Raw genomic sequence first — 24336 nt, 5'->3', positions numbered from 1 at the left:
GTCTGCAAGTCTGGAGGACTTGGATACTTAATATTGGAGGGGTCACCTCCAGAAATAGAAATAGCCACAATAAGCGGAGTATGCTGGTCACACCGGCAGTGAAGGGGAAAACCACTGGCAAAGCTCTTTGGAAGATTGCTCAGGGGGGAGTTGTCAGACAAGGAATTTAAATGATTACAGGGGCCAACAGCAGGTGTCTCTCTAATTGGGGATGGATAGAATGTAGGTAGAAAGCTAAAATAGAGCAAGACAACCCCGAAAAGGAAAACTTGGAATTTTGGTAGAAAGGTCTAATAGAGCACAAGAGATCAGAAGAGGAACACACTGAAAGTTATAGCAGAGTGAGGGAGAGTAGAAGTGGAAAGTATAGAATATCAGGGGAAAGTTGGAGCAGAGCGAGGCAGAGTAGAAATGGAAAACTTGGAATATCAGGGGAAAGTCGTAGCAGAACGAGGAGAGTAGAAATGGAAAGTACAGAACATCAGCGAGAAGTTAAAGCAGAGCTGGAGAAATTAGAAGGGGAAAACAAAAAGGAGAATAAAAGGCTCCAAAAGGAGGTAGAAAACCTTAAAGAGAAGCTTACTGATTTACTGGGGCAGGGAAGTCTGGATTTGACACATGTGTACCAGTTTCAGTTAAAGTGAGAAAAGCTGGTTAAAGAAAAGATTAAACGAGTAAAAGCAGCCCAAGTAGGTGAGAATGAAGGAATGAACTGTGGAGGGGTGGGGGGGGAGTTAAAAACAATGTAGTGATTTGAAGACTGCTATAAATGTGTGACAGAAATCAGTACATGAAAAAGAAAGTAACACTGGAGATCATACAAAGTGTTTAAAGCAGGCACAAAAGCTGCAGAGCCAGCTTGCTGCACAGAGAGGAATAATATGTGCTTTTAGACCCAAAGGCAGTGAGTAGGATGAATATGGAGATACAGATTGGAGTGATCTAGCAGATAAGGTGACCAGATATGGTTATGATGAGGAGCCTCATTCCGAGGTTCCCCAGCCGACATGCACCCAAAAAGAGCCTGTTTAATCCCAGTGACCCTGCACATACTGAGGCATGGGAATTTTGGAAAATAATTAAAGTATGGGAGAAGGAAGTGCAGGTGTTAGTTCTGGGAGAGCGGTTTAGATGATGCTGAGGAAAGGCGTTTGATTATAATGTGCTTGCATCCGAACATACGCTCCGCTTTGCAGAATCACCATGACATGCTGGGGGAACAAATGAGGAGTTAAAGAATATGATATCGACTGTCATGGGAAATAACACTGAGAATCTAATAGACATGTTAACAGAGGAAAGGAGAACACCCCACTGCACTTGGATCCCATTTGTGAATGGTATTCAAGATATGTATGGATTAACATAAGATCGAGATCATTAAGAACTGGAATCTACAAATGGTTAGTTAAGAATACTAGTGTCCCATAGCACCGATGGATCTAGAAGGATGTTGGAACTGTTTGGTCCTAGTGACCTGACTCATACTGAGGCATGGGTACTTTGGAAAATGGTTAGAGTATGGGAGAAGGAGGTGCAGGAGTTAGATTCTAACTTCTGCAATACTTGAGTACTTCAGAAACAGCTGAAGTGTTTTCCCTTTAAGAAAATTCAAGGGGCATTGTGTGGGGAAATGCAGGCCAGGGTGGAAGCCAACAGAGAGACTGCAGAAGAGGAATATACACAACACTGTAGTGCACCTTCACCAACCCAGGGAAACTGTTGTCAGGAACAGACATCCACATACAGTGCTCAAATCTGTTTCAGCTGTGGTAATGTGCATTGTTATGCCTGGAACTGTACAGCAAACAGTTGATTTGATTTGAAACCTATAATAGATCAGAGACTGGAGTTACAGAAAGGTCAAAATAGGTTAGAATTTTATTTAGTGTGTGAATGCCATGCTTTAAACTTGTTGAATGCTGTTTAGTTGTGCATGATGAATAACGTACAGCATTCCTTTGTTTCAATGCCTTAGAGTAACACATTTCCTCAAGTTTTTCAGATTGTAACTGAATATTTTGGTAAAGGTTTAACCCTTAGATTTAAGATGGCACTGGTGAATCTCAGCAACTGCTGGAAGACCTCTAATGAAACAAGGAAAACAACTAAATACTTTGTTAATCACACTTTTTCTGACAAATGATCATTGCAGGTAATAGTTTGTAACTTCCCTTTGGAAGTGGAGGGAATCCAATGTTACAAAACTGAAGCAAGGCGAGGCGGTGGGCCCATTGCTGAGAGAGAGGAGGGTGTGATTTAAGCATCAAGGGCCAAATTGAGGTGAGAGGTCCAGGACCCAGAGTGTACCAGTCTGCCTGAACCCGATGTTTGGACAGAGACCTTTGCGCCATGCCGAATTGAGGCAGCAAGGTCAGACACCAGAGTGTACTGATTCAACCGAAGTTGATATCTGGGTGGACACTTAGTTGTGGGGATGAATCGGAAAGTTCAGGCACTGTCTGAATCGAGGGGCTGGGCTCCAGGCCCCAGAGCATATCAGAATGACTGAACCTGATGTTTGGACGTTGAATTGGGTGCCGGGCAAGATTGTAAGGGTCATGGTGTCTGTGTTGAGGTGTGAGAAGGACTGGTTCAGATCACTACTCCATGAGGTTTGCTTGGCTCTGTACTGAATTATGCTGAACAATGGGAGTCTCCTACGGAGTCCAGTTCAGAGAGTTATTTGCTTGCTTCTTTTTCTCCCTGCACATTTCGTGCTCTTTTTTAAAATGGGTTCTTTTATTTTTTTATGAGTTCTTTTTTAATGGATATGATGTTTTTTTCTTGCTGCACATTGGGAGTTTGATGGTGTTTGTTTATATGCACTCATCTGGGTTACTTTGTTTTCATGGCAGTCTGTTAGCTGGTGAACCTCAGAGCGGTAATGCATACATCCTTTGAATTTTGAACTTGAGAACAAGAGATTTTCTGAAGTGGTTTAATTTGCGAATGGTTTGATGTTTCAAATGTTTTTTGAGTGAAATATGGCCACATGTGATTTCACTTGCAAGAGATAGAGAGATAGAAAGAGAGAGAGAGAGAGAGAGAGAGAGAGTGTGTGTGTGTGTGTGTGTGTGTGTGTGTGAGAGAGAGAGAGAGAGAGGGAACACAGTCTGTCCTCTGTTTACTCAATTAATATTGAGAGGAAGTCTGAATTAAGTTTGAAAATGGTGTTCACGTAAAATATTTTAGCCTGCAGTAAATTCACTCATATCTTTTAAGAGGCTGTGTCTTTAAGAGGTTGTATCAATGCGTTAATGTGTCAGGAGCCCCCACCCAGCAGTTATTTTTTTCTTCCTCGATTCTTTTCATGTTGAGAATTAACTGTTTATTCTAAGTTTTGCAGTTACTTGTGAAGGTCTGAAAGGGAATAATACATTTTGGTTTTGTTTTGTCTGTGCATTTGGTTTGTGTTTCTTTGTTTCATGCAACTGATTTTAGAGAGACCTAGATTCCACACTGGTCATGTACAATCTAAATTAAGGAGATAGAAATCTGTACATCTTTATTCCGATTATGAGATTCCCACATTTCAGAAGGAAATGGGAATTTAGGGAGGGAAACTGATGATTGGTAGGTAGTTAAATTGGGAACTTGAAATTAACAGTTTGGAAGATTTGAATGGTGAACCATCCTAACTGTTGATTTTATTATCAAGATTGTTTTCTTTATACAGAACATAAAATATGTTGCTCAAGACCTTTGACATGTTGATTTTCATTTGAGATTCCTTAGGAAATAGTTTTCATGCAATCAGTGTTTTGTCATGTAAATTACAAATGTAGTTCAATTTAAATTTTGCACTGGGTGAAACAGCATTTCAACATAATTTCCTCACCATCTTAAAGCACACATTTATCTAGCCGCTGTTGAATGTTCCAGTGAAAGTGTCTTGGTCTGTCAGCCTTGGCACTGCAGGATTGGTATGTAGTTGTAAAGGGTAGCAAAGTGTCCACCTTTCTTGCAGATAATCGTCATCGTACTGGAGAACCACTTGGGTGTAAAGATATGATAGCGAGTGATCCCAAGGCACTATCAAAATAATAAGGGGGGAGGTGGAAGGAGATCAGAAAGCAAAACCAAAAACAAAGAGACAAACAAAGAAAAAATGGATTAAATTTTCACGTAGATGGTTCCTCATCAGTACAGGATGGTGAGAGGATAAACAACTGTGGGATATATGTGAGAGTATAAAAGAACACCATCATAAAGGTGAAAACTCAGAGGGAATAATAGTCAGCTTTTAGGTCCAGACACTGAGCAGATATAAGTAATGATGGCAATGCCAAATGACAGATCTGTGGGATCACACCTGTGTGAATATGAGTGGGGTAGTGATTCACTCAAGATATATATAACAACTTACAGGCAAGTATATGCCAAAGGATGCTTTGATCATTAACTGTACACAGGAGGACATTGTACAGGGGGGAAGTAGAGTGTAAAGGTTCACAATGTGGGAAAATATTGTGAGAATACCTGGATATCCTTAAGTGACCCTCCAACACATGCTATTGTTATGAATGGTACTGGGAAAGGAATAAATTTATCAAGATGCCATTAAGAGGGAGACCACTGGTCTTGCCCGGAAGAAATGACAAAGCAAAAACCTACAAATTGTGGTTTCAGTACATACGGCAATTGTTTGTTGTCTGTTTTGCCTGTGAATAATCCATTTTTCCTACAGAATGCACTGGTGGGACAAACATATTTGTATAGGAACAGCAGCCACGAGTCCTACAAAGGGATGGAAACAATGTACATCGGAAGGTCACAATATCATCATTGGAGTGTGAATTTAGATCTGGCTATTGGAGCACAAACGTTGTCTCAGCCAGCAGTAAATACAATAATGAAGGAGAATCTTACATCCCAACAAACTGATGCAGACCAATATTTATGGGAGTATGTTGGTACTGATTCCTCACTTGACTGCAGATGGGACACGTGTTGTGGAGGAGGCAAGAGAAGTAATCTATCAATTGGCAATACATACTCACGTAATGAAAGCATATGCTGATAAGGGAAATGAGATATTGAGTGACCCAGATTTTTGGAGTAAGTTTTGGAACTAGGGAACAAATGTTCAATTACATCCATGGATAGAAAAGTATCACATACTGTAATACTAGTTTATGTACCATGATAATTGTATTGCTCAATGTATATCAATTTAGAAAAAGGAAGGCTGAAATAATGCAAAATTTGAGGATGATGGTTTTAGAAACCAGCAGAGATAATTGTCAGTATAAAATGCATGAAACAGTAAGTAAATGTTGGCATTATTTCTATAATGTTGATATTGCACGTATTGATTGACTATGATGTTCCTATGGGCAGTCAACAGAATGAAAGGAGGTTAATGATCCTTGGATAAATATCCTTGAATGAAGAGTGGGGAGATGTTGGCCAGAAAGAACAACAATGTGAATAGGAATAGAGGCAACCATTTTGTGAGACTATCCATGCAGCCGCCATTTTGTGAACTGTTTGAACTGATTTCTTGCTCTTGGATAATTTAATCAGAACAATGGAATGTGGATGCAAGGAGTTTTCTGCTAATGACCTGTTAAACCTGAGACCATTCTCAGACAAGTGGCTATTTATTCTGTAAAATGGCCATCTTAGAAGGAAAAGGAGGAGGTTCGGTGTCTGACTCACCTGGTTTGACTGATTTGAACCAGTCAGAGCTGAAAGGAACAAAAGGCACGAGGCTGAGGGCAAAGGCCACAGAACAATTCTGGTTGTTGCCCTGGACCGAAAGGTGACCCAGGCAGGTCACGTGACCTCATCAAATGTCAAGAGAAATGGAAATGTAAACTAGCAGTTAGCACAGAGCACTAATTCCCCTCAATGCCATTTTGGGTACTTTTGTGGGGGATGACATCCTGGGGAATGGCACAGAGACCACAGTACTACCAATAAGCATGGGTCCATGGTGCAGAAGGAGAAGATGGAGAAGAGGGGAGTGGTAGTGATAAGGGACTTAATAGCCAGAGAAAGAGACATGAGATTCTGTGGACGTGAACAGGACACATGGAAGGTATATTGCCTCCCAGGTGCCAGGGTCAGTGATTTGAAGGGGTAGGGAGAGCAGCCAAATGTCTTGGTACATATCAGTATCAATGACATAGGAAGGAAAAAAGAAAATTTAGAGAACTAGGCAGAAAACTGAGAAGCAGGGCCTCCAGGGTAGTAATTTCTAGATTGCTACCTGTGCCACGCACCAGTGAGGCTAGAAACAGGATGACTTGGCAGATAAATGTGTGGCTGAGAAGCTGGTGCAGGGGGCAGGGCTTTAGGTCCTTGGATCATTGGGATCTCTTCTGGGGGAGGCATGACCTGTACAAAAGGGATGGGTTTCACCTGAACCCGAGGATGAGCAATATTCTTGTGGGCAGGTTTGTTAGAGCTGTTAGGAGGGTTTAAACTAACTTGGCAGGGGGTTGGGAACCGGAGTGAAGAGAGTCAGGATAGGACAAATGGTAAACAAGCAAAGATAGCATGCAGTCAGCCTGTTAGGAAAGGCAGGCAGATGATAGGGCAAAATTGCAGCCAGCAGGGTGAGTATTGGTACATTAGAGATGCAAAATCAAAAATGGTAGCAAATAAAGTACTGAAATTGTGATACCTCAATGCACAAAGTATAAGAAATAAGGTGAATGATCTTGTTCCACTATTACAGATCGTCAGGTATGATGTTTTAGCCATCAGGGAATAATGGCTGAAGGATGGTTGTTGTTGGGAGCTGAATGTCCAAGGTTACACATTGTGTTGGTGGGATAGGAAGGTAGGCAGAGGGGGTGGCATTGCTCTGCTAGTAAAGAATGGCACCTAATCAGCAGAAGGTTGTGATATAGGATCAGAAGGTGTTGAATCTTTGTTGGTTGTTAAGAAACTGCAAGGGTAAAACGACCCTGATGGCAGTTATATACAGGCATCCCAACAGTTGCTGGGATGTGGACCACAAATTAAAAGAGGAAATAGAAAAGATGTGTCAAAAGGGCAATGTCATGACAGTCACAAGAGATTTTAACATACAGGTCAATTAGAAAAATCAGGTTGGTAATAGATCTCAAGGGAGTGAGTTTGTTGAATGCCTACGAGATGGCTTTTTAAAGAATTTCATCATTGAACCTATTAGGGGATCAGTTATCCCCTAATATTACATGATTGGGTGTCATGTAATAAACCAGAGGTGATTAGGGAGCTTAAGGTAAAAGAACCCTTAGGAGGCAGTGATCACAATGTGATTGAGTTCAACTTGAAATTTGATAGGGAGAAAGTAAAGTCTGACATAGCAGTATTTCAGTGGAGTAAAGGGAATTACAGTGGTATGAGAGAGGAGCTGGCCAAAGTAAATTGGAAGCAGATGCTGGCAAGAGTGGTAGCAGAGTGGCAATGGTGTGAGTTTCTGGGAAAAATGAGGAAGGTGTAGTATTTCAAAAACAAAGGAATAATTAAATAGCAAAACAGTACAACCGTGGCTGAGCAAGGAAGTCAAAGCTAATGTAAAAGCAAAAGAGAGGGCATACAATGAGACAAAAATTAGGGGGAATATAGAGGATTGGGAAGCTTTTAAAAATCTATAGAAAGCAACTGAAAGAATCATCAGGAGGGAAAAGATGAAATATGAAAGCAAGCTAGCAAACAATATCAGAGTGGATAATAAAAGCTTTTTCAAATATGTAAAAAATAAAAGAGAGATGAGAGTGGATATAGGACAACTAGAAAATGAGGCAGGAGAGATAATAATGGGGGACAAGGAGCTAGCAGATGAACTAATTGAGTATTTTGCATCAGTCTTCACAGTGGAAGACACTAGCAGTGCACCAGATGTTGAAGGGTGTGAAGGAAGAGAAGTGAGTGCAGTTACTATTACAAGAGAGAAGGTGCTCAAAAAGCTGAAAGTACTAAGGGTACATTAGTCACCCAGACCAGATGAACTGCACGCTAGGATTCTGAAAGAGGCAGCGGTAGAGATTGTGGAGGCATTCGTAATGACCTCTCAAAAATCATTGGACTCTGGCATGGTGCCAGAGGCCTGGAAAAATGCAAATGTCACTCCACTCTTTAAGGAAGGAGGAAGGCAGCAGAAAGGAAATTATAGACCAGTGAGCCTGACCTCGGTAGTTGGGAAGATGTTGGAATTAATTGTTAAGGATGAGGTGATGGAGTACTTAGTGACACAGGACAAGATAGGACAAAGTCAGCATGGTTTCCTTCAGGGAAAATCCTGCCTGATGAACCTGTTGGAATTCTTTGTGAAGATTACAGGTAGGATAGATAAAGGGGATGGAGTGGATGTTGTATATTTGGACTTTCAGAAGGCCTTTGACAAGGTGCCACACATGAGGCTGCTTACCAAGTTAAGTGCCCATAGCATTATAGGAAAGTTACTGGCATGGTTAGAGCATTGGCCGAATGCAAGAAGCACCAAGTGGAAATAAAAGGATCCTTTTCTGATTGGACACCAATGATTAGTGATGTTCCGCAGGAGTCAGTGTTGGGACTGCTTCTTTTTATGCTGTATATCAATGATTTAGATAATGGAATAGATGGCTTCGTTGCAAAGTTTGCAGATGATATGAAGATTGGAGGAGAGGTAGGTAGTGTTGAGGAAATAGGTAAGATGCAGAAGGACTTAGACAGATTAGGAGAATGGTCAAGAAAGTGGCAGATGAAATACAATGTTGGAAAATGCACTTTGGTAGTAGAAATAAATGTGCAGACTATTTTCTAAACGGGGAGAAAATCCAAAAATCTGAGATGCAAAGGGAAACAGGAGTCCTTGTGCAGAACACCCTGAAGGTTAACTTGCAGGTAGAGTCAGTGGTGAGGAAGGCAAATGCAATGTGAACATTTACTTCAAGAGGTCTGGAGTACAAGAACAGGGATGTGACACTGAGGCTCTAAAAGGCACTAGTGAGGCCTCACCGTGAGTATTATGTATAGTTTTAGGCTCCTCATCTAAGAAAAGATGTGCTGGCATTGGAAAGGGTTCAGAGGAGGTTCACAAGAATGATTCCAGGAAGGAAACGTTTATCATTCGAGAAACGTTTGATGGCTCTGGGCCTGTACTCTCTGGAATTTAGAAGGATGGTGGCGGGGAGGGGGGGGGGCAGTGTGGGTGAGGGGAGGATCTCATTAAAACCTTTCAAATGTTGAAAGGATGTTTCCCATGACGAGAGAGTCTAGAACAAGAGGGCACTGCCTTAGGATAGAGCGGCATCCATTTAAAAAAGAGATGCAGCAAAATTTCTTTAACCAGAGGGTGGTGAATTTGTAGAATTTGCTACCACCGGCAGCTGTGGAGGCCAAGTCATTGGGTGTATTTAAGGCAGAGATTGATAGATTCTTGATTGTACATGGCATCAAAGGTTACGGGGAGAAGGCCGGGCAGTGAGGCTGAGCAGGGAAAAAATGGATCAACCATGATGAAATGGCAGAGCAGAGTTCATGGGCCAAATGGCCTAATTCTGCTCCTACGTCTTATGGAGTCAACAAGATGAAAATGCGACGTTTGAATTGATAAGAAGTGATTAAAGTAAGGAGCTTTGAATGTAAAGCAGCAACAATTCTCCAGAGAACAAACCTTTGTGAATGTGGAGGACCCCACAAAGTTGTTGAGATTGGATCAGAACCACGAGCAACAATTGGCCAGCATAGATTCCTTTTCCAGATAATCCCTTTTCTCTTCGTTGACTGTTCCTGGAGGGTCAGGGAATCCTAGTGATGTGCACGCAGCTAGTTTGTGAACCCTCTTGCTTTTAGCTGAGACAATAAAGCTTACTTGTCAGTAAATACAGATTCTCTCTGTGGCTCTCTGGACATTATTACCAAGGGGTAAATTCTTGTAACAGGTTCAACTCAAAATATTGACAATTCCTCTCCCCCTCCCCAATAGGTGCTGTTTGTCCTGCTGACCCAGGGTCCTCATTCATCATCATTTGCCAATCCTGGGTTGACAGCGAAGGTCAAAGCCCAAAGGGTGATCGGAGTTTCAGATGAAAGCTGAGAGGTCAGAGGTCCAAATCTGAGCCCTAAAGTTCAATCAGAGGTCTAGAAGTCAAGATCCAATGTCGGGAGCTCAAGTCTGTGGTTCTCTATGAGCTGCAGCCCAATGCGCCCGAAGTCACGAGATCGCTGGAGGTCATGGAATATAACCTACCCTGTATATCTGTGTGGGTGGATGGGAGGGAAAAAACAAGGCTGTTGTTGCCTTGTTGCTTGGTGTTTTCTGTTCTGGTGTACTCTGTGTTTTTATGCCAAGCACTGTAAACATGTTATGTTGGCACAGGAATGTATGGCAACACTTGCAGGCTGCCCCCAGCACACCATTGGGCAAGTTGTTTGCTATTGCTGGTGTGTTTGGTAGGTTGAGTTTTACAAAGCTCTCATCGTAATTATCATCAAAGGGGCATGACTAGATTGGCTTTTGCCTGTGCGGCTAATGTAAAAAACAAGAAATAGGAGTGGGAATAGGCTTTTCCAACCATGATTCTTGATACTGGCCATTCTTTTACCCCAGAATCCCTTTCCTGCATTAGATCCATTTGGTTTGATCCTGTTAACATCCAAAGATCCATTGAATATACTCAACGACTGAGTTTTCACGGATGTTTGGAACAGAAAATTTTGAAGCTTCATTACCTTCTCCGTAAAGAAATTTCTTAGCTTCTCTGTGGATAGTTAGTCCCAATTTAAAGATTGTGACTGTGGAAACTCCAGGTCACACATTGCTAAACATATTAGAGTTGAATATGGAACTCAGATCAATCTGTCATGAATCATTACCTGTTAGTTCTCTATACTACTGGCAGTCTCAATAAAGCTGCCGTATAGTCAAAGACCCCAACCACACTGAACATTTTCTCTTCTCCCCTCTCCCATCAGGCAGAAGATACAAAACCCAGAAAGCACAACCACCAGGTTCGATGTCAGCTTCAATATACTCACTGTTATAAGACTATTAAATATTTCCCTCGTACAATAAGACAAGCTTGATCTCATAATTTACCTTGTTATATCTTTTACCTTATTGTACAACCACACTACACTTTCTAGCTGTTACATTTTATTCTGTGTTGTTACTGTTTTGCCTTGTTCTTATACAATATGTAATGATTTCGTCTGTATGAACAGGACACAAGTTTTTCCACTGTTTATCTCAGTACATATGACAATAATAAACCAATTCCAATTCAAAACCCCAAACTTGCTCTTTGAGGAGGCTACCCAAACATATTTCATTCTTACCCACAACACAATATCAGTTATGCAACATGGTACTTTTGCCAAAGCAAATCAAATGATAATGTACTATTGAAAATTTGAAACCCAACCTTGGCAGCAAATGTCTTTTCAACTGTTTGAGAACTTTCATTTAGAATTAATTATCAGAATTATTTATTCTGAGTTCAGTAAAATTGGCAGCGGTCCATAAGGGTTTTGATCTGTCCTTTGATGCAAAGCTTTGTTTTTTTCAGAAGCCCGCATCTGCTTCCCTCCACCCACATTTTGTGGGACTTTGGCCCATTCCCATTTTCATTGGGGACCTCAGTATCTTCGGAATTTGCTTTGGAGAGGTTTTCAAAGACACGACATGGTCATGCTTTAAAAAGACAAGAGGAAATAAGAAAAAAAACAAAATGTTCAGGGATTTGACAGGAAGAATTACAATTATTTTAATTACTTTAATATTTAAATAAAACAGGGTTTGTTTAGGTTGTGACCATTGATTTCCTAGACGTGAAGACTGTGACTTTGGTTGTTTCTGCAATATTTATTGCTCTCTCGTGATATTGCAACACTCTTATTCTGTACAAATATTGAATCATAGAAAACCTGTGGCACAAAAGGACATCACTTAGTCCAGTACAGCACAGAAACAGGCTCGTCGGCCCACAATATCTCTGTCAACACGATACCAAATTAAACTGCGTTGGCTGAGGAGAGCAACCCAGTCTAAAGCCCATCGTTCAGCACTTGGTCCATAACCAAAGTTCCTTTAGTGCACGTTCAAGTACTTTTTAAATATGATGATGGTTTACACCCTATCCAGCCTTTACAAAAATGGAAAAATATCCAATCCCCAATCCCACCTGTGAAGCATTTTCTTCTTCTCCCCTCTAACCCTTCCATCAACAGCTTTAAACCCAAGATCCCAGATTTTTCACCCTTCTGCAAGGGGAAGTAGGTCATTTCTCTCTCATCTCTCTTGGACACAGTTGACTTCAGCCTTCGGGATAACTGCATCTGCATCAGGTGCACCGAGCTGCAGTTCCTCAGAGACTGTGTTAAGGAACTGGAACTGCAGCTTGATAAACTTCAGTTTATACAGGAAACTGAGGAGTGATAGATAGGAGCTTTGTGTAACTAGTATTAAGAACATGAGTTGTAGAGATTGGGAAAGTGAGTCTGTAAGCTGTGGAATCAGTTCAGAGTTGAGGTGAATGAAGTCACCCATGCACGTTCAGGAGCCTGGTGATAATAACTGGTCCTGAACCTGGTGGTGTGGGACCTAAGTCTCCTGTGCCTCCTGCCTGATGGTAGTAGCGAGGAAAGACCTAAGTGGTGGGGGTCCTTGAAGATAGATTTTTTTTCTTGTGGCAGTGATCCTCGTAAGTGTGCTCAACGATAGGGACTGATTTGCCTGGGATGCACTGGGCTGCACCACTTGTCCATTCCTGGGCATTGGTATTTGCATACCAGGGCATGTTGCAACCAGTTGGGATTCTCTCCACTGTGTATCTCCAGAAACTTGTCAAAGTTTTAGGTGACATGCCAAATCTGTGCAGACTTCTAAAAATGGAGAAGTGCTGTTGTGCCTTGTGATGGCACATTATGTACTGGCCCCAGAACAGATCCTCTGATATAACAATGCCAAGGAATTTAAAGTTACTGAACCCATCCTTCTCTGATCCCCTAATAAGAGTGAACTCATGGACCTTCGGCTTCTTCCTTCTGTAGTCGATAATCAGCTCTTTGGTTTTCTTGGCGTTAGCTGAGAGATTGTCTTTGTGGCACCGTCCAGCCAGGAGTGCGAAGTGGTCAGGCAGGAGATTCTTTAACTGACCGGGTAGGAAGCAGGTAAGTGTCTTAGCATCTTCCTGCTAAACCCACAGGGTCTCTGTGATGCTTTACCAGTTTCACAACCAGTACTCCGAGAAAGGTGCAAATCTGAGCTCCAAGCATGAGTCAAGTTGCAGGCGTATAAAACTTTGGTAAGACCACACTTGAAGTATTGTGTGCAGTTCTGGTTACTTTATTACAGGAAGGAAGCGGAGGCTTTGGAGAGGGTGAGAAGTGGTTCACCGAGATGTTCAGGTTATCAATCCGGAAACAGGATTTCAACCTGAACATCAACAATTCCTTTCCTTCTATTGATGCACCTCGACCCTCTGAGCTCCTCCAGCAGATTATTTATTGCTCCAGATTCCAGCATCTCCAGTCTCATGTGTCTAGCATGCTGCCTGGATTGGAGGGTGTACGCTGGGCAAATGGGAGTTGCTTTCTCTGACGTGTCAGTGGCTGAGACAAGATCTGACAGAAGTTTAAAAAATTATGGAGTGTAGAAAGGGTAGGCTATCAGGGTCCTTTTCCCTGGGTAGAAATATCCAAAATTAGAAGGTATATTTAAAGTGAGAGGGGAAAATTTTAAAGGAGATATTATACAGAGGGTGTTGAAGCCTGGAATAATTTGCCAGGGGTCACAGTGAAAGCAGATAAATAAGAGATTTTTCAAAAGAAACAAGAGTGCACTAAGGAATGGAGGGATAGGGATCATGTTGAGGCAGATGGAATTAACTTAATTTAACATCACGTTTGGCACAGCTATCATGGGTCAATGAACCTGTTCCTGTGTTGTTCTGTATTCTGTATTCAACATTGTAGTAGAAGTACAACACGATGTGTACTGCTCTTATTGGTGATGTGTTACTTCAAACCTATGCACTTACGAATACCACCCATTGCAGAAGTATGTCGGCTCAAAGAGAGAGCTATGAGAATTATATCGGAGTTTCTGGCAGCTGGTCAGGTTACTAAACATAATTAGTTTAGAAATAATTGGTCATGACAATCCATCAATTTAAAGGAAATATGCTGTAATCATCTGATCACTTAAAGTAACAGTTTATACTATACATAAAAAAAGAAAATAAAGCTCTTCCTGCTGCCATGGATATTTGTTTAGACCCGGTAATCACAGACGCTTAATTAATATTTATACTCTAAACTGGGTTTAATTTCCTAGATATACTTCAGTACTTTGTTATTTCAGCAGTCAGCAGAGCAAGAGAAAAAAACAGGTAGAATTATCGGAACTGAGCTAAACTGAACTCATTGGATGAAAAATGCATCGTCTGGATGCCAGTATAATCGATCTTCCAGAAATCCTGTTTCTCTGCTCTTCCTATAAAGGTCCAAACGTGATCCAATGCATTGTTGATATTCCACTGTTTTCCTGGGACAGTTGCCTCATCGTACAGTGCCGGATCTGAAATGGCTGTACTAGTTACCAGCTAAAAGGTTAAAACGTTCAATAACAGCCATGAAGTAATGGGTAAATTTCCTTCAATGTTTCAACACTCCAGATTTAAACTTACCAAATCTGACTCCTGGAGTATGGATAGCTGGTGTGGCCCCTTTAAAGATTCAGGACCATCCCACTAATTGGCAACCATGTTTTCGACGCCAAGAATTAAGCATTTAAGGAGCACCTGAACAGAGTCTCAGTGCTCAACCGTAAGCCGAACTAGGGATATCGTCTAGCATTTTGCTTTGTGCTCAGTTCCCATTCCAGCTTTGTACCATGTTCAATCCTTGCCTCAGATATGCCAACATTTGGATCCTAACCATCCTCATCAAGGTCTCTTGTAACAGTACGATTCAGCCAACATGGACCCAGTGAGGTATCAGAGTCTTTTGTCCACTGTGGCCAGCCACAGCAGGAGGATTTCCAGACTGAGCCTGGAGAGTCACGACCTCCAGATAGCCGTTCCTCATCTTTCACAAGGAGGATGCCAAATTCACCCCGGAGAGCCAGTCAGTCAGTCTGTGGAGCCGGTGCATGTTCCACCCCTGGAGAGATTCGACGGTGACTCAGGTTCTTGCCATTGCCTCCTCACCCAATGCTCATTAGTGTCCGATCTCAAGCCATCCTGGTTCCCTTCAGAGCACAGAAAGGTGGCCTTCATCACCTCTTCTGACTGGAAAAGCCCTGGCCTGGGCCACCTCGCATTGGGAATGCAAGTCAGAGATTTGCTGTGATTCAGAGGAGTTCATGGCCGCCATGAGGAAGGTGTTTCATCACCCCACCAGAGCCCATCGAACCTGGGGCCACCTGATGAGAATTCGACAGGGTGGTCAGTCAACAGCTGACTACGTTATCGAATTTTGGACCTTGGCCCAATAGAGCAGGTGAAACGGAGAGGCCTTGGCAATTCTATGCTGCCACAGACTCCAAGATGAACTGAAGGATGCCCTCGCCTTGGGAGAGCCAGCAGAAGACTTAGAGGTTCTGATTGACCAGTCCATTTATCTCAATAGTCATCTGGCAGAGTGAAAGTGGGAGTACTTCAGAGGTCAAAGAGAGCTGGTCTGAGCCCGGCCCCAACACAGCGCAGTTCCACTCTCCGACCTCGGATCATGATCAGCCTATCTCCTGCTCAAGATCCTGGTCCAGCCCTTGCAGGCTGGCTGCACTAGACTCTCTGCCAATGAGAGGTCTGGCTTTGGAGTCAAGGTTGTTGCTTTTACTGCAGGAAAGCATGACTGAGGCTGCAACTGTTGAGAAACTGCTAAGAACATCCTGTGTCGGGAGGACGGTGATGGTAGCAGCCTTTATATCTAATCTCACAGATTCTGGTTTCGTGCTGAAGGCGGAGATCACCTGGGGTAAGAACCAAAGGCTGGTGAAGGCTTTTGTGGACTCTGGGGCAGCAGGTAACTTTCTGGACTTAGAAATCGCCCGTTGGCTCAACATACCGCTGACAGTTGAGCCAGTCCTTGCCCGCAGCTGTCTTGGACAGCCACCCGCTAGGGTCCAGGCAGATCCAGCAACAGACTGTGATTTTGCAGATGAGGATAGGGGATCATGTGGAAGACTTTCGTTTCTACATTATTGACTCACCGCTCATACCCCTGATCCTTGGGTACCCTTGGCTGTCCCAGCATAACCCATTCTTGGACTGGAGGTAGGGGAGAATTGTCGCTCGGTTCAGTCATTGTAAGTCGGTATGTTTGCAGGGTGTTGTTCCAGAAGACTCTCCCAGAGACCAATGATCTACAAGGGGACGGTCTTCAGTGTGAGGTAACCTGAAGTGTCCTGGACACCTAGTCCTGTCCTTAAGGACAGACAAGTCGGTCCCAGCAACAGAACCGTACGTATCCTGACTCTGTCTAGTTAGAACAGTGCGGGAGCTGGAGAGAGGGAATCTCTAGTTCAGGAGATGAGCAAGGAGGTGCCCGAGCAGTCTGGAACTCTTGTGGCTAAGCCTAAGGGATCCAGCCACCAGGACCCACGGAAAGGAAAGACTCTTATATGCAGACCCTTACAGCATAGACTTAGATTTTTTAGATTATGAGCACACTCAGTCCTCGTTTATTGTCATTTAGAAATGCATGCATTAAAAAATGATACAATGTTCCTCCAGAAAGAGATCACAGAAACACAGGACAAACCAAGACTAAAACTGACAAAACCGCATAATTATAGCATATAGTTACAACAGTGCAAAGCAATACCGTAATTTGATAAAGAGCAGACCATGGGCACGGTAAAAAAAAGTCTCAAGTCCCGATAACCCCATCATCTCACACAGACAATAGAAGGGAGAAACTCTCCATGCCATGATCCTCCAAGTGCCGCAAACTTGCCGATGCATTGGAAGCACCCTACCGCAGACGACTCTGAGTCTGTCCAAAAACTTTGGCCTCCGACCAGCCCTCCGACACCGAGCACCATTCTCTGCCGAGCGCTTCGATCCCGCCCCGGCCACTGAGCAACGAGCAAAGCCGAGGACTCGGGGCCTTCCCCTCCGGAGATTCTGGACCACACAGTAGCAGCGGCAGTGAAGCAGGCATTTCAGAAGTTTCACCAGATGTTCCTTCGTGATCTCACACTTGTCTCCATCAAATCCGGATTGTGCTCGGCACCCTACTTGACAAATAACAGATATCACTGGAGTGGCCGCTGCGAGCTGCGTCGCACCACCATCTTTTCTTCCTGCCAAGGACTATTTGTGGGGGCACAAGGACTATTTGTAACAACTGATTGCCATTGCTGAGGATACTTACAAGGATTTGGACTCTGATTTGGCCACTGTTTCTACAAATGAGCTTTGTGAACCTAGAGAAGGGACTCGGAGTCGAATCACCCCTGCCACCTAAGAAATCTCGGGAATATTCTCGAAGGAAGGTCGAGAGGAGATTGCAACACTCAAACTGGTCAAAATCCCTTCCATCTACAAGGACTTGGAGGAAGTCTTCAGCGAGTGAAAGGCCTTAACTCTTCCTCCACATTGACCCTACAACTGTGCTATAGACCTGCTGCCCGGTACTTGTCCTCTGCAGTGTTGACTATATACACTCTCAGGCCCCAGAGAGAAGCTCAATGGAATACCCATAGGCTTCATTCGGCCCTCCACCCCACCAGTTGCTGTATGCTTCTTCTTCATATAAAGGAAGGATGGGAGACAATGACCTTGCATGGATTACATACTCTCCATAAGTACATCTTTGTCTACCTGGATGATATCCTAATCTTCTCAAAGTCCATGGAGGAGCTTGTCGCTCACGTCAGGGACATTTTAAAGAGTCTTCTAGACCATGGACTTTACATCAAGCTGGAGAAGTCAGAATTTCATGTGACAACAATTTTATTTTTGGGTTTCATCATCTCCATTGGCAATCTCAAGATGAACCCTACCAAGACCCAGGCAGTCAGAGACTGGTCACTATCATCCAGTGTCAAACAAGTCCAGTGATCCCTGGGGTTTGTAATCACCTACCAAAAGTTCGTCAGAAAAATCAGCTCTGTGGCAGCTCTGCTAATGGCGTTGACTAAGAAATCCATGGGCCCTTTTGTCTGGACTACCAAAACAGAGGCTGCTTCTGCAGAGCTCAAACAACGGTTCAAATCAGCTCCCATCTTGGTTTCACTAACCCGGACTTTCCCTTCATCATGGAGGTGGACGCCTCAGACATTGGAGAGGGTGCAATGTTGTCTCAACGGTAAACTGCAACTATGTGCATTCTTCTCCAGGTAGCTATCCCGGGTAGTTAGAAATTATGTCATTGGAATCAGGAGCTTCTTGTGGTTAAGTTGGCTTTGGAGGAATGGCATTACTGGCTTGAAGGGGCCAATACCCTTTTATCATTTGGATAGACCACAAGAAATTGGCTTATATTTAAGAGGCCATGACACTGATTTCCAGGCAACCCAGGTGGCCTCTGTTCTTTAACTGTTTTAATTTCATCCTGACCTGTTGACCAGTGTCAAAGAACCAGAAAGTGGATGCTTTGTTTGACAAACCCAAATAAGGGAAGCAGCCTACCACCATTTTGCCCCAAGCCAAGGTGGTAGTGCCAATTCATTGGGAATTGATACTCTTGTCACAAGGCCCAAGTGCTAGGGTAGATTCCTAGCAACAGTCCTCCAGGCTGGCTGTTTGTCCCAAGTTCCGCCCGGTCCCAGGTTTTCCAATGGGGCATTCATCGAGAATGACTGCTCACCCAGGGATTGCCAGGACTCACAAGTCTATCAAGAGAAGGTATTCGTGCCCCGGAATGGTAAAAGAGGTTTCGCTGTATGTGCAGGCATGTGAGGAGTTTGCCCAGAACACGGTGCCCTGAACCTGACCACAAAGGCTCCTCCACCTCCTTTCTGCCCTGGAAAGACCAAGGGCGCATATCTCCACAGACTTTGTCACGGGTTTTCCACCATCCAGGTGGAAAAGCGTCATCATTGTAATTGTCGATTAGTTTTTGAAGACCTGCGAGTTCACTGCCTTGGATAAGCTACCATCTATGGTAGAGATGGCTGAAATTGTCCTGGACTAGGTCTTCAGGATCCATGGATTCCTGGTGGAGATTGTCTTGGATACTGGTCCACAATTCACATCATATTTCTGGAAGGCATTCTGTAAGCTGATTGAAGTCACAGCAAGACTTTCCTCTGGGTTTCACCCACAGTCCAACGGCCAGACAGGGCGGACCAGCCAAGATTTTGAATGAACCATGGCCTCAGCAACCCCTAACGAGTGGTGCAACCATTTGATGTGGGCCGAGTTAGTGGGCAACATTAGGCACACAAGATGTCTCCATTCGAGTGCCAGATTGGTTTTCCTCCGCCACTCTTCCTGCAACAGGAGCACAAGGTTGGGCTTCCTGCGGCCAAAGATCTCATTCGATGCTGCAAGCAGAAATGGATTATGGCAAGAGATATTTTGCTGGCCTCCACCCGGAAGACAGAAATCGATAGCTAACTGCAGGAGAAGGCAGGGACCCGTTTTGCAGCCTGGGCAACAGGTCTGACTGTCCATTCAAGATATGCCTGCCTGGGAGGAGCCTAGAAAGTTGGTGCCAAAGTTCATTGGACCCTAAAAGTCCTGAGGAAAGTAAACCCGGTGACTTACATCTAGCAAATCCCCAAGACCCTAAAGATCAATCCCATCTTCCACATCTCCAAATTAAAACCTGTTGGCACAAGCCCCTTAGCCCCACTACCATCAGCCCCGTCGCCACCTAGGTTTATTGATGGTGAACAGGTCTTCACAGTGAGCAGACTTCGGGACTCACAAACTGTTCTTTGAGGTGTTCGGCAATACCGCACTGACTGGTAAGGATTTGGACCTGAGGAAAGATGCTGGATGCTTGGAAAAGACATTGTGGTCCGGTTCTCATCCACGACCACCATCACTGTCACTCTGGGCAGCCAGGGCCATCAGAAGTCGGCCATAGGGGAGGGGGTCCTGTTACCACACTGACTTCGGGGGTTTGGATGCTCTAACTCCTCGGAGTATAGATACGTGTGCAGCCCTTTTAAGGGTTCAGGACCATCCCACTAATTGGCAACCATCTTTTGGGCACTAAGAATTGAGTATTTAAAGAGCACCTGAACAGAGCCTCAGTGCTCAATCGTAAGCCCAAGTGGAGATATCGTCTAGCATTTTGTCTGTGCTCAGTCCCCGTTCCAGCTTTATACCGTGTCTTGATCCTTGCCTCAGATACTCCAGCATTTGTGTCCTAACCATCCTTGTCAGGGTCTCTGGTCACACAACGCAGTAACATTGTGCTGGAGCAATGCTAGAATACTCTGCCACCACTACAGTGCTGGACACAGTGCAGTCAACAAAGTGCCACCCACACAGTGCCAGAGCACAGAATACAAATTGGGGCCAAGCATGCCGCTGGCAATAGGACCAGGTGTGAGACATGGATGAGGATCAGATGTGTGACTGGGAGCAGTGCTGTGGATATAACTGAGACCAGACCAAGTTATAGAGTCATGGAGACAGACAGCATGGGAACAGGTCCTTCTGCTATGCTAACCAAGATTCCCATCTAAGCTAGTTACATTTGGTCTATATCCTTCTCAATCTTTCCTCTCTCTGTACCTATCCAAGCACCTTTTAAATGTTATTGTACCTGCCTTAAGTGCTTCCTCTGGCAGCTCATTCCACATACTGACTGCACTCTGGGTGAAAAAGTTACCCCTCAGGTTCCAATAAAATCTTTCCCCTTTCACCTTAAATCTGTGCCCCCTGGTTCTTGATTCCCAAAGAGAAAGACTGTGCTCATTCACCTTATTCATGCCCCTTATCATTTTAAACACCCCAAAGATAAACAGCTTCTGGACTCCCTGCCCTGCAGACTTTGGTCATTTAGCAATGGTCACAACATTTCACCGTGGCACGGCAATGTAGTGATTAACGTAACACTGTTGTAGCACCAGAGTTCGCCATCCAGGGTTCAATTCCTGCCACTTTCTGTGAGGAGTTTGCCCGTTCTCCCTGTGACCATGTGGGTTTTCTCCATATGCTCCGGTTTCCTCCCACATTCCAAAGACACATGGATTGGGATTAGCAAATTGTGGGCATGACATGTTGGAAACACTTGCAGGCTGCCCAGCACAATCCTCACTGATTTGTCTGATGCAAATGACACATTTCACTGTATGTTTCGATGTATATGTAAGAAAAATAAAGCTATTCTTTCATCTTTAATCTTCCTCCTCCCTGATCTTCAACACTGGTGCTCCCAACGGTAGTGTGCTCAGTTACTGTACTCTCCATGGCTGTGTGGTCAGATACAATGCTAACTCGATCATCAAGTTCACTGATGATACTACAGTTATGAGCTGGATCAACAACAATGATGAGACAGGTTATAAGAAAGAGATCCACAATCTGTGTCATGGTATCTTTCAGAACAATAACCTTGCTGTCAGCAAAGTGAAAGAGCTGCTTGTTGGCCTGAGGATGCAGAGAGGTGCTGAACACAACACTGGACCTCAGGAACAGAGCTGGTCAACAGCGTCAAGTTACTAAGTGTTTATATCACCAGCAACCACTCCTGGTCCCTTCACACTGATGTGGTGATCCATAAGTGAGTGTGTGCATGCAATTTCTTTGGCATCTGAGAAAGTGAGACTTGTAAATGAGAATGCTCGGTAGGAAGTCTCAACTCCCAATCTGGTGTGGTTTGCTTCCAGTCGAGATGGCGCCTGCAGATAACAATCTCGAGGCTGATATCTTCTTGATGGGCCATGAAACCATATATTTTGTTTCTTTAAGTCTTCTATGTTTGGTTTACATCTTGAATGTGATACTGGAACTCTTGGAGACGGATTTGCAGTTTGGAGATTGCTTGGATGTTTCAGCATTCCACAGTCTCTGAGAGGATTCCAGGAAGCAGAGACAGCTGTGTGAACCTTGTGGTGAGAAGGCTGCGTGACAGGGCGCGAGCCCATGTCTGGCTCCATTTTGCTGATTAAAGTGACAAAGGAGATTGAAAACTCGAGGCAAGTGCGGAAGGTGAGCGGCAACTGCCTGCCTTTTGATCACTGGTGGGATGGCTCCGCTGCCGGACAGAGGAGACTGCCTTTTGATTACTGATGGGATCGCTATGCTACCGAAGAGGAGAGACAGCCTTTTAATCACTGGTGGGATCACTCTGCTGCCGGACAGGGGAGACTGCCTTTTGATCACTGGTGGGACCGCCCTGCTACCAGAGAGGGGAGGCTACCTTTTGATCACTAGTGGGATCGCTCTGCTGGACTTGGACTGTGGACTTTATTTCAGTCTATAGTTTTGTTATATTCTGTGTTTTTCGGCCAATCTTTCTTGCTTTTCTCATGTATGTGAGGGAGGGGGATTTGGGAGTTGATCTGCCTGTTCCATTCTTGTTCATTTTCTTTGTGCGGGGAAGGGGGAATTGGACATTTATGGTAGTGATGTCATTCTTTTCTTTCTTCGTTTCATGGCTATCTGGAGAAGAATTTCAGAGTTGAATACTTTGATAATGAACAAACGTTTGAACCTTTAAACTGCTCTGCTTCGGATCAATGGAACCTGCAGAAAGTGGTAAAAACTGTCCAGTCCTTCACAGCATCATCATTTCCCTTCATCCAGTCTACCTTCACGCTGCATTGCTTTAGGAAGGCTAATTGCATTTGCAGGGCAGACTGTCACATTGATCATCCCCCTTTTCTCTCTTCTGTCTCAAGTCAAGTCAAGTCAAGTGTATTGTCCGAACCAGGGGGTAAAGCACCGTGGCGCACATAACACACATATTGCACACAATAACTTATGAAAGTAAGGATAGCCAGCATCATTCTGATCATAACAAAAACATGCAGGACGTAGAAGAACTATTACAACTGGAGACTGAGTGGGTGCTGCATCTGAATGCACTGCAATCTTTTGCTGTATATATCCAAGAGCTTGGAAACAGATGCAAGATCAGCTTCTTCTCCACTTGTGAACCAGTCACCTCTTTTACATTCACTTACCAGTGGAGCTACCACATCCTTAACCCCTAACGCTACATTTTCCATTACATTCATACAAGCATTTCTTTCTGCCTTACTTCAGAATGTGCACAATCTTTGCACCACTCTGTTGTTTTGTGCTTGTAACTACATGCATTATTGCCATGTACTCTGCTTACTGTGCGAGCTTCACACAAGCAGGGAATTTTGTGGCATTCAGCTGTATATGAAAAAAACTAATCTGAATCTGTAAAACTGAGACTGAAATCACATTTGTGCCTGGAATTGCAGTCACTTGCAGTTTAGGAATAGGGGTGAATGTGTACAAGTTAGCAGGGTCAGCTGTTTCACTGAGAATTACCTCAAATGTGTCACCGGGTGGGAGCAGGTGTAGGACTTAGAATAGGATCATATCTGGGACTGGGAATGGGATCGGGTGTGTGACTGGAAACCGGATCGGGCGTGTGACTGGGAACCGGATCTGGTGCGTGACTGGCAACGGGATCGAGAGTGTGACTGGAAACCGGATCGGATGTGTGACTGGAAACCGGATCGGGCGTGTGACTGGGAACGGGATCGAGCGTGCGACTGGGAACGGGATCGGGTGTGTGACTGGGAATGAGGATCGAGTGTGTGACTGTGAATGGGATCGGGCGTGTGACTGGAAATGGGGATCGGGTGTGTGACTGGGAACTGGTTCGGGTGTGTGACTGGGAACCAGATCAAGTGTGTTTCTTGGATCTCGGCCAGGTGTAGGACTTGGCGTAGGGCTGAGTATATGTGCTGTTGCACCCAATGTTGTGGTTTGGCTGGTTATGAGTGAGTACGACTATTGTTCAGAGCAGGGGGATGAGTCTGTAAAATAGTTTCGATTAGTTTAATGTTGTATTTTCATTCTTATTACAGCTGCCTAGATCATCAACTCCTGTTACTGGAAGAGAAAACAGAAGCCCCTTCTACTAAATCTGGCAGAAATATTGTTTTTCACTTTATAGATTAAATAATGCTCTTTTCCATCAATTCTTCTCCCTGACTAAGAAGTGAGCAGAGTCTCTAAAGAGTTTGCCAACAGGCTGTAATTTTCACTCTCATGAGCTTCTGCCGATGTTCTGATCCGGAGTAGGACATTGCTTTCATTGTTGCTTGTCATCCACCTAAAACAATGTTTCATGAACATATATCTTTCCCAATCACTCACTTAAAACTCTGACAAATTTACTTTTAGCTCCTGGATAAACAGGATGAATGTAAAATCTATGTGAAAATTTGCAAAGAAGTGGAACTCCTGAATCCGTTCAGTTTTGCAGGGTTTTGTTCAATAATGAGAAGGAAGTGAA

Source organism: Mobula birostris, chromosome 22 (assembly GCF_030028105.1).
Source record: "Mobula birostris isolate sMobBir1 chromosome 22, sMobBir1.hap1, whole genome shotgun sequence".
NCBI classification, from domain to species: Eukaryota; Metazoa; Chordata; class Chondrichthyes; order Myliobatiformes; family Myliobatidae; genus Mobula; species Mobula birostris.
This window is presented reverse-complemented; position numbering follows the sequence as displayed.